Source organism: Lactuca virosa, chromosome 3, assembly GCF_052849685.1.
Source record: "Lactuca virosa cultivar CGN04683 chromosome 3, Lactuca_virosa_CGN04683_v6, whole genome shotgun sequence".
Lineage (NCBI taxonomy): Eukaryota > Viridiplantae > Streptophyta > Magnoliopsida > Asterales > Asteraceae > Lactuca > Lactuca virosa.
This window is the reverse complement of record NC_136428.1, coordinates 404,002,432-404,014,691: the sequence shown is the minus strand read 5'-3', so window position 1 is coordinate 404,014,691 and position 12,260 is coordinate 404,002,432.

Here is a 12,260-nt window from a genome sequence, read left to right as displayed (position 1 = left end):
CTTTGAAAATTAAGTGTGGAAAAACAGATGTTAGTTTCAAAAATTATACTGCGTCAAGTAAGACAGTTGAGTCCTTAGTAGAAAAACAATTAAGTTTTAAAGATAATCAAACCAAGGGTTTAGGGTACCACAGTGTGCCACGTCCTTTTAATGACAACTATAACCCACCCCTTGAGACCAATGAGGAAGAGACACCTGCTCAGTTTGGCCCACTCCCTGAACCAGCTCCAGTTAAGACTAAACAATCAGGGCCAACTGAGGGTGTTGAGGTGAAAAATACTAATGTTTCTACTTCCTGTGCAGGTAAATTAGCGGAAGAAGAGAACAAGGAGAACACTATTGAAAAAACCAATGTCTCCTTGAACTCTGAATCTGTTGCTTCTAACTCAGTTATTTCTGATCAACCTGCTATTGGTAAATACAAGCCACCAATTCACGCTAAACAGACTGCCTGCTGTAATTGTGCTTGTAGGAACAACCAGAAACAAGGCAAGGGCAAGCCACCAGGGGCAGGAAGAAACAGCTCCTACGTGAAGAAGCATAATTGCTTTCACTGTGGAACACCTGGACACCTTGCCCGAAACTGTCCAAATTGCGCATATGTTCCTTACTATGCACAAGGGTGGCAGATTGTGCCAAGAGGGAGATTTTCCAAAAGAAACCCCTCAAGGTCACGTTCAGACCATGGTGACTGGAACGCGCGGAAGGCCAAAAAATCAACTCCCAAGGGCAAGAAGGGAATGCCGACCAAGAAGCCAAATCCAAGAGATGCTCCCGTGAAGCCAAAATCAAAGTCATCTCAACGGCTAGCTTCAAGTTCAAAATCAAGTGCCAAGGCACCCATTCGCTCGAAAAAGAAATGGGTTAAACCCAACTACAGATGGGTACCAAAGGTTCAATCTCCCAAATCAATTAATGATTCTAATATTTCCACATCTTCTGTTTCTGATAAGTAGGATATGTCATGGGAGAGAGTACCGTGCAAGGATGAAAAAGGTCAACCCAGTTTCAAAATGGACTGGGTTCCAAAGACCAACTGATCCCGCTCTGTGTCGGAGCAGCTATGGAGGCATATCATCATACTTCGGTTTGTCGGTAGTGGCTGTTCCAGGCACATGATAGGGGACATCTCTCAACTGTACAACATTCAGACCTTTGTTTGAGAGTATGTGTCCTTTTGCGGGAAAGGAGGAAAGGAAGAGATCACAAATGGGGTTAGTGCTCAATGACATAAAGAATTTTCGGATCTGTTCTGAGTTTATGCGTGCTGTTCTCAGACCTTATAGATGCAAATTCAATCGGTGAATTACGGTTTTCGTTTTGCTCTCTATACTCCTAAGTTGATCTTAATCTGATTCTTTTCAAAGACAATTTTTCATTTTCTTATAGTTTTTCGTTAGTAGGTTGTTTTGGGAAGTGATATGAAGTATAGTGCTAAAGGGCAATTTATGATGTGTGTAATGCACTAAAGCCGAATTGTCTAGACTTTGTATTCAATGTGCTGGTAGGCACAAGGGATTCAAACGGACTAGACATTGATTGATCATGAAAGGACTAGACAATATAGACTTAGATAGTTTTCTTTGGACTGACAATACGACGCTCGGGTAGATTGAGCAGCGAGATAAACATGGGAACCTGCGAGATACACTAAAAGTTAATTATCTAGAACTGTGGCTCAACATTTCCTTGATGTACGGACTTATGTCCTTAATTCTGGTTCTGATAGGGCGACTGGGGGGTTCTGATAAAGTAGGTCTGTAGGAAATTATTTTCTTGCTTTCTATCTGTGAGTCATATATTGCTTCCTCTGCATGATTGGAAGCGATCCGACCTGGATTGCAACATATGCAACTCTAATTCTACGCACCTCCTTATCTATGAAATTCTTTCTATCTGTTAGTCATATGTTGTCTCCTCTGCGTGATTGAAATGATCCGACCTGGAACACAGCATATGTAACATTCTACTTCTCAATCCCTCTATCCTAGTTAGCCATATGTTGTCCCCTCTGCGTGATTGAAAGAGATCCGACCTGGGACACAACATGTAAGTCCCCAAACTGCTTGTGTATTAATCAGATCTGTTTGATGGTGCGGAATCCCGATCAAACGGATGATGTCAGATCAAAAGAAGAAGAGAAGGAGAAAAAGAAGAACTTGAATCTTCAATGTATTAAATAGATTGGAATGATGCTCCTTTACATGAGATTCGCACACTCACACACACACATATAAGCTCCTTTCTCTCTCTCTCTCTTATTCGTACACCCCTTTTCTGTTAATCAAACCCTCCTCAACCACCTAACACCTATATATATACTTGGGGAATATGGGCCATAAATGGGTTTACGGCCGTAAACACCCATTGGGCCGTAAACAGGGTTTACGGCCGTAAACCTATTTACGGCCGTAAACACCCACCTGGCCGTAAACCTGACCGTAAACTCATAAAATATTACATAAAAATACAATTGCTTAGAAAAGCAAAGTATAAACCATAATTTTGACCCAACAATCTCCCCCTTGGTTTATAGCTTTCTTTTCATAATTGAACCAACAAGCTCCCCCTAAAAAGTAGCTGGCTTTTCTTATCAATCTTCATCGAGAGCTTGGCTTCAACATTAATATTCAAATTCTTCACAACTTCAAGATGAACTTGATGAATCTTTAATGAATGACTTCATCTTGAGCCGTTGGGCTTTTCTTCAGAATTTGACATTGAACGCACATTGGGTGAGGAGGCTTCTTGTACTGATTCTTGAAAGATAGCGCTTTCAGCTTGAGAATCTTCAGAGAGAATATCAGAGAGAACAAATCTTCTGGATCACTTCAGCATGTTCAAGTCAGCAGCAGACTGATTGAGGAGTCTTCAATGCAATCTGTCACATAATCTTCTTCACCTTGCTTCTGGGGTTGAAAGATTAAATGTCGAAAGAATAATCTTCATTTCTTGCTCCTTCGAATGAGAATTCTTCGATGATCACGGATGAAGCCTTGGCTCATAAATCTTCGACACAAACTCCATGAGTTCCATCTTCACCTGAATTCACTTTTGAAGACAAAACAAAACTAAAAGAAAATTTAGCACACAATATTTTTGGGTTTTTCATATTTTCTGAAACATAAATAAAACAGAAATAACACTATTTTTGGATTTTTAATTTTTGGATTTTTCTTTGGTTTTTAAAATTTTTAATTCTCCCCTAATATTTAAATTAGAAGAAACTATGAACAAATTAACAAAAATAAAATGATATATAACTTTAAGAGTGATTTGGGATCAAAGTTTTTAGACAACCTTTATCCGTTTATCAGTACCTCTCCCTTCATGAATAGATCTGATCAATCGCCGGTATTGTGGTCCACTTAAACACGAGAGATTGTAACAAAATTAGGACATACTATAAGTGACAAGACAATGTGATCCTAAGTTCCTAGATAATATTCCTTAAGGACCATTCAGCTGACGACGACCAAAGATATTGTTGTCCACCTAAATTGAGCAGCGAGATCTACAGACAACCTAGTGATTGTTCAATTTTAAATGTACTAGAACATGTTTCCCGCTTCCTGACATACCGCAATAATCAGGAACTTCCAAAGTACTCCTTACTTTAGGTGAGCAGACAATTATTATGATAGAAGTCAGATTTAGAGTGCATATGCTATACACCCAGGTCGGATCTCTTCCAATCTCGCAAAGGGTGAAACATATGACTAACCAGATTTAGAGGGATTGAGAAGTAGAATGGTGCATATGCTGTGTACCAGGTCGGATGTATTTCAATCACCCAAAGGAGACAACATATGACTAACAGATAGGAAGAATTGCATAGATAGAAGATGCAGAGAAATAGAATTACATATGTTACAGTCCAGGTCGGATGTATTTCAATCACGCAGAGGAGGCAACATATGACTAACAGAAAGAAAGTAAGAAAATAATTTTCTACAGACCTACTTTATCGGAATTCCCAGTCGCCCCATCAATACCGGAATTAAGGACAAAGTCCGTACATCGAGGAAGAGTTAAACCACGGTTCTAGATACAGATTATTTTAGTGTGACCGGTGGATTATCATGTATATCTCCCTGCTCAACCTATCTGAGCGTCGTATTGTCAGGCTAAATGGATCTATCTTGGTCAAGATTTTTCAAGTCTCTAGATTCCTTAAGTTCATTAATGCCTAGTCAAGTCTATTTTAATCTTTCGTGCCTACCAGCGCATCGAACACAGAGCCTAGACAATTCAGATTCAGTCCCTTACATAGATTCAGATTGCCTGTTATCACATGATTATATCACTTCCCAAAACATCTCCCTCAAGCACATTTCATTAACACCATATTTTTGGATTTTTTGAGTTTCTAATGTTTTTGGATTTTTTTTTATTTTTTATTTTTTATTTTTTAATTTTCTAATTTTTCTTTTGTTTTTATTTCTCTCCCTAAATTTGTACATAGGAGAGAAACAAAAGTAAATGCGCAAATTTAAACTATCCTAAAACAAAAATTAGTCTATAAAGCGAATCAGCTTAAGAAATACTCAAGAGTATAGAGAAGAAAACTCAAACCGTAAGTCACCGATTGAATTTGCATCCAGAAGGTCTGAGAACAGCACGCGTAATCTCAGACAGATCCGAAAATTCTTCATGTCATTAAGCACTAACCCCGTTTGTGATCTCTTCCTTTCTTCCTTTCCCGCAAAAGGACACATACTCTCAAACAAAGGTCCGAATGTTGTACAGTTGAGAGATGTCCCCTATCATGTGCCTGGAATAGCCACTACCAACAAACCGAAGTATGATGATATGCCTCCATAGCTGCTCCGACACAGAGCGGGATTAGTTGGTCTTTGGAACCCAGTCCATTTTGAAACTGGGTTGACCTTTTTCATCCTTGCACGATACTCTCTCCCATGACATATCCTGTTTATCACAAACAGAAGATGAATAAATATTAGAATCGTTAGAAGATTTGGGAGAGTGAGCCTTTGGAACCCATTCGTAGTTGGGTTTAACCCATTTCTTTTTCGATCTGATGGGTGGCTCAGTACTTGCTTTTCACTGGAGCATCTATTGGATTGGGCTTCTTGGACGACATTCCCTTCTATCCCTTGGGATTCAGATTCTTGGCCTTGTGGGTTTGATTCTTGGCCTTCTGCGTATTCCAGTCACCAATGTCTGACCGTGATCTTGAGGGGTTTCTTTTGGAAAATCTCCCTCTTGGCGCGTTCTGCCACCCTTGTGTATAGTAGGGAACGTATGCGCGATTAGGACAATTTCTGGCAATGTGTCCAGGTGTTCCAAAGTGAAAACATGTCCTTTTCTTCACTGTGAAGTTGTTTCTTCCTGCCCCTGGTGGCGTATCCTTGCCTTGTCTCTTATTGTTCCCACAAGCACAATTACAACAGGCACTCTGTTTTACTAGAATTGGTGGCTTGTATTTCTCAACAGCAGGTTTATCAGAAGCAGCTGAGTTAGAAGCAACAGATTCAGAGTTCAAGGAGATGTTGGTTTGTTCAATGGTGTTCTCCTTGTTCTCATCCTCTGCTACTTTACCTGCACATGAAGTAGATGTGCTAGAAACATGAACATCAGTATTTTCAAACAAATCATGAAATATGTCAAAAAAATTTAACTCAACATGATCCGGAGCAGAAGCATCACAAGATGTATCATTGATTTGAACATCAGAAACAAAAGAGTTATCATTTGAAACAAAAACAGCAAGTTCAGACACAATTTTATTATCAGAAACATATCCTTCAGCTTCATGCTTTGACTGATCTAAGGATTGATCTACAGGGGAAGTAGAAACGTTAGTACTTTCAACATTAATAAATCCTCCTGAAACAAAACCAGATGGCTTGCCATAAACCATGAATGGTTCGTTAGCAATCACCTCTTTCGTCAAAGGGTGATACTGATATGTATGATTAAAAGGAGGAGGTACATTATCGTATCCTAAACCCTTTTGCTGGTTTCGTTTGAACTGCAGGCAATGGTCAATCATGTTGGCAACTACCTCGCTTGATACATCAAACCTTTTAAAATCAAAATTTGCAGTTTCAAATTGCCCTTTTAATGTATCAAGCTCAGTAATTAACTCAACATTCTGTCTCTTGATATAATCATAATTTTCACATTTGTTACTGTAGTCTTCCTGAAGTCTCCTAAAGTCCTTTATTGTTGTTTCTAACTGGGCCTTTAGGGGCATCTGTCCTTTCCTGAGTTGATAACCTTCATATCTCAGGTCCTCAACTTCTCTTTTTAATAAATCAATTTGTCCACGAAGAATTTTAATCGTATCTTCACAAGATGGAATACATGAAACTTCATTGACCGGGATGTTTGCGGAACTCATTGTTTTTCCACACTTCAAACCGTCAAGTTCTTCAATTACAGCAATAAGACTAAGACGATTGAGATCTTTTGTCTTCTTGATGACATCCACGTTCATATCCCACGACTTTGGAAGTGCATTCAACAACTTTTTGTTTATCTCAGATTTAGTCAAGAAAATCTCAGCTATATTCATCTCAATAGTAAGTGTAGTAAATCGCTGCAACTGAGCTTCCAGGGTTTCTCCAGGGATATAGTTGAACATGTTGAAATTTTGTCTTAACATATTCTGACTCTCTTTCATGTCCTCATTTCCCTTGTTGACCTCAAGAGCGATTAAAAACACAACTAGAAGCCAAAATCAAACTTAAAAGTCAAACTTAAATTTAAAAATGTCCTTTGACTACAAACCTCAAAAGTCAACATTAAAAGTCAAATTTAAAAAGTCAAACTCAAACGTTAATCTTGAAAAGTCAAAACGAAAAGCTAAATTTGAAAATATAAAAGTTAAACGAGAAAGTCAAAGTTTAAAGTCAAAGGTCAAACTTTAAAAGTCAAAGACAAAAGTTAAGGTCAAAAGTCAAATATTAAAAACTAAAAATTTTGGGTTGAAAATGGAATTTAAGAATAAAAGAAATTTAATTTTGGGCTGAAATTGACAAAAAGGCGAAAGTAGGTGCGAAAGTGAGTCTTTATGAATTAAATCCGGGAGTAATGGAACAAGATGCAGCCTAGAGCAAATGGTAAGACGTTGGGGTGTTGAACTGAAGCACTCGGGTTCGAATCCCGGCAGCCTCAATTTCGCCTCCTATTTTTTTTTTTTGTGAAGCGCGTGCGAGGAAGAGGCTACTGCTGAGCCGGGAAACCTTAGCCGTCCACCGAGCTGCAACCGCCGCCGTAAACCGCCGAGCCGCAATCGTCCGGCGACCGTAAACTCCGGCCGTAAACTCACCGGCCGTAAACTCCGGCGGAACCCTAGCTGTAAACGCCACCGCCGCCTCGCTGGTTACGACCAAAAACAACGATTTTTGCCCCTTTTTGCTCCAAAACTCAATCAAGAACCCGTTTTTATCAAAAACACGAAGAACAAACCCCCCCTAATTTTCAGAGATCTATCCAAAACCGCAGAAATCTTTCAAAAATAAGATCAAATAAGCTCCAGATCTGACAAAATTGACTGATACGATCCAAGCTCTGAGAACAATTGTAAGTCCCCAAACTGCTTGTGTATCAATCAGATCCGTTTGATGGTGCGGAATCCCAATCAAACGGATGATGTCAGATCAAAAGAAGAAGAGAAGGAGAAGAAGAAGAACTTGAATCTTCAATGTATTGAATAGATTGGAATGATGCTCCTTTACATGAGATTCGCACACACACACACACATAAGATCCTTTCTCTCTCTCTTATTCGTACACCCCTTTTCTGTTCATCAATCCCTCCTCAACCACCTAACACCTGTTTATATACTTGGGGAATATGGGCCATAAATGGGTTTACGGCCGTACGTAAACCTGTTTACGGCCGTAAACACCCACCTGGCCGTAAACTTGACCGTAAACTCATAAAATATTACATAAAAATACAATTGCACAGAAAAGCAAAGTATAAACCATAATTTTGACCCAACACAACATATGCACCTATTTCTATATCTGACTTCTTTCTTAATGATTAAATACTCACCAAAAGTAACGAGTTCTTTGGAAGTTCTTGATTACCGGGGTATATCGGGAAGTGGGAAACACGTTCTAGTACATCTAAAATTGAACCATTTAATAGGTTGTCTGTAGATCTTGCTGCTTAATTTAAGTGGACAACAATATCCTTGGTGGTCGTCAGCTAAATGTCCATTTAGGAATATATATCACAATGACTTGTCACTTATAATCTCTCCAATTTGTCAACATCCTTTGTGTTTAAGTGGACCACAATATCGGTGATTGACCAGATCTAGACATGTAGGCGTGTGCTGATAAACGATATTGGATTGCTTGACAACTTTGATCCCAAATATTTTTGTTTTTGTTAAATTTGTTCATAGTTTTCCTCTATGTACAAATTGAGGGGGAGAATTAAAAAAATTCAAAAATCAAACCAAAATCAGAAAAATTCAAAAATAAACAAAAATCAGAAAAATTCAAAAATCAAACAAAAATCAGAAAATGAGAAAATCCAAAAATATTTTTGTTTCTTTTTTATTTTTTCAGAAAATTAGAAAAACCCAAAAATGTTGTGTGCTAAAGTTTTCTTTTAGTTTTGTTTTGTCTTGAAAAATGAATTCAGATGTAGATGAGACTCATGGAGTCTGTATCGAGATTTCTGAGCCGACGCTTCATCCGTGAGCATCGAAGAATTCTCATTCGAAGGAGCAAGAAATGAAGATTATTCTTTCAACATTCAATCCTTCAACCCCAGAAGCAAGGTCAAGCTGCACTTGAAGATTATGTGACAGATTGCATTGAAGCCTCCTAAATCAATTTGCTGCTATTCATGAACCGACTGAAGTGATCCAGAAAATTAGATCTCTCTATTGTTCTCTCTGAAGATTCTCAAGCTGAAAGCGCTATCTTTCAAGAATCTGTTGGATATAGTGTCTAAGTCCATAACTTTTTTTGGTATGTACTTGACCCGACCCGGCATGGTCCATTTGGGTTGCATGGCATTGCAATACTTGGATAGACTAGATGAGAGAATAAGGCACTTATGATTGTTAATATATTATAAGTTCTAATATATTAATAATAGTATTATTTAATTAGTATTGATCAAGTATTAATCTAGTATTAATTTGGTGATCAAAGTGAGACTAATTAAATATATAGGGTTGATTATGACAATCATCAATTCTTTTATGGTGGATTAATGATCCATGGTTTATGGGTTTGGTTATAACCATATGGAGCTCCATGGATAGTCCATGGGAGTTACAAACCCATGGGTCATGAGAAATCAAGAGTCATGACAATTAAGGGCATTCATGTGTAAACCCTAATTGTGACAACACTATAAAAGGAACCCTATGGCTAGCAAAATGATGACCTAGTGTTACTAGAGAGGGCATAACCGATTTTGAGGCTAAGTGACATTCTCTCAAGTTATTCCAAGTCTTGTGGTGTTGTGTGAAGCATTTGAGGCACAACATTTGGGGTGCTAGGCTCACAAACTCTTGAAGGAATCCAAGCAACAACAAGGTATGTATTTCTACTAGTTTTATGTTCTATGTAATCCCCATGCCATGCTAGTTAGGAAATAACCTTGAAAAGAAATTTGCATGTATATAGAGAAAACATAGATTCAAGGTTATTAGGGTTGCATGTACACTTAGGAAGTGTTAGAATGCTCAAAATCCCATCAGTGGTATCAGAGCCTAGGTTTGTTTTCTGTATACTTGATGCAAAACTGCTTAAAAAATCGAAAATTCTGCATTCTGACGACTGGACTCGCCGAGCCCATGGGGAGGACTCGCCGAGTCCATGAGCAAATTCATCCTACTCGACGAGTAGAATAATGCACTCGGCGAGTAGGAGCGTGCTGGGCAGTTTTTTCGAGTTTTGTTGCTGAGAATGGATTAAGATCATTATCCCAATCTGTTTTGGACTTGTAAAATCTGTTTTCAAAATGATAATGATTATGTTAACCCATTTTACATGACTATTATCAATTTTCAAGTATTGTATATGTTTATATGATTTTCTTGAAATTGCTTGACATGAATTTGTGTTCATATGAGTTTAGAAGATCATAGGAATTATATGTAACCTCCATGTGTGTTTAATTCATGATCTTAATGCCAATGATGGTGTCCATAACTTGTCCTCAAGTTATGGATAACCAAAAGTCACTTCTTTAAATTGTGATTAAAGAACTAAAGAGGTTTCATAAAATGAAGAGTCTTCATTTTTATGAACCATTAAAACTCATAAGTTACAAATTGAAGAGACTTGGAATAGTTTCAAATCTTGCCCTCAAGTTTTGGAATTTGAAAAGTCTTACACTTTAATACTTTAATTCCAAATTAAACCTTAGATTTTTAAAAAGTTTAAAAATCAACACTTATACTATTATTATAATTTTATTATATAGATATGTATAAGAATATGTCATTCTTACCGTTAGTAGGCCTCATTCACGAAGTCGGTCTATAAGGGGGGTATAAGGTTGTTGCATATAAAATGGTGACTTAATGGGTGTCCACTCTCACCCACCGCTTCCTTGATCGGTGGAGGGTCGTTAGCCGAACGGGTAGGATACGACTTTAAATACTCGTTAAAAGTATAATGAATTATAAAGTAACTATACATTATAAATTCCCAATCTTAGTTACTTTAGGAAAATGTGAAATTGGTGCTAGCCCATAAAATTACACTTTGTACCTTACCAAGTCGTTAGTGGAGCGTGTGTGGTTAACCGGCACACTAACATGGACTAGTAAGAGTGGCAAAGGGTAACTTAACTTTATTATAGATCGGTGGAGCGTGTATGGTTAACCGGCACATCGATTAGGTAATATTGTTGAGGGTACCAAGTCAATTTGTATGGTTATTCACACCTTGTTTGTGATCCTCGGCATCCCAGTCACAAACTTGAGAGGGCACAATCGAGATTCAAACATGCCATTGAAAAGTTCAATGTATCTCAAAAGATCTAGGAGTTTCAAAACCAATAAAACCTAATAATAAAATATTTCGTTCTTATGGTGGAAATTGGTAAATCGTCATTTACCTACCTTCAAATATTTTATAGTATGGATTACGGCATCCCTCTTCCAACTATAAATAGTTTGTTGGATCCTAGCCTTAATATTTCATTTGGGTGAATTATTAAGGATTCCTAATCTAATGAAACTTGTCTTTCTTTCCTTTCAGATGTCTTCCAACAATGTTTCTGGCTCAAAGCCAACAGGCTCCTTTTCCCTTATGAACTTGTGTGGTAAGGTCATCTTTGATGGATCCAATTTCAATGAGTGGATCAGAAACATCAGAATGATTACCCGCTATGAGGACAAAGAATATGTCCTCGATAGGGAGCTTAAGGTTGTGAATGAAGCCACTGCTACTCCTGAAGAGTTTGCGGAGTTTGTTGCACATGAAAAGGATGCTACTAAAGTAGCATGCATCATGATGGCCACCATGACTCCTGAACTTCAAAAATCCTATAAAGATTTCTACCCCTATGAGATGCACCTGGATCTGATGGAAAGGTACCATCAGAGCGCGCGTCAGGAGAGGTATGAAATCATCTCCTCCATGATAACCGCAAGGATGAAGGATGGTGAACCCATCACCGGTCACTTGCAGAAGATGCAAAGGTTCGTTGACCGGTTGTTGAAGCAAAATGTTGACTTTCCTGAGGAAATGGCGATTGACATCATTCTCCACTCCTTACCTCCAAGTTATGATCAGTTTCGTATGACTTATCATATGAACAAGAAGGAAGTCACACTTAGCAAACTTCAAGGACTCTTAAGGACAGCTGAAAATGGCCTTAAGGGTAAAGCGGTTGCTACTTCTACTCCTTCAACAGCCCCTGTTCTGGCTATTGGGCAGGGAAAGGGTAAGAAGAGGAAAAGCCCTTCGAAGGGTACCAAGGGTAAGACTCTTGATGGTTCCTCTTCAAGTGGGACAAAGAAAGGTCCCATTACTCCTTCTTCAAACCCAAAGGAAGCACAGTGCTTCTATTGCCAGGATAAGGGACACTTCAAGCGAAGCTGCCCTAAATATCTGCAAGATGTAAAGGATGGGAAGGTTAAACCCACCCATGCAGGTATTTACACAATATTGTCTAATAACTCATCTAATGCTAATTCTTGGGTGCTTGATACAGGTTGTGGTATTCACATTTGTACTGATTTGCAGGCACTAAGAAGAAGTGAGCAAGTGGAGCACGGGAAGATAAACTTAGTCATGGGCAA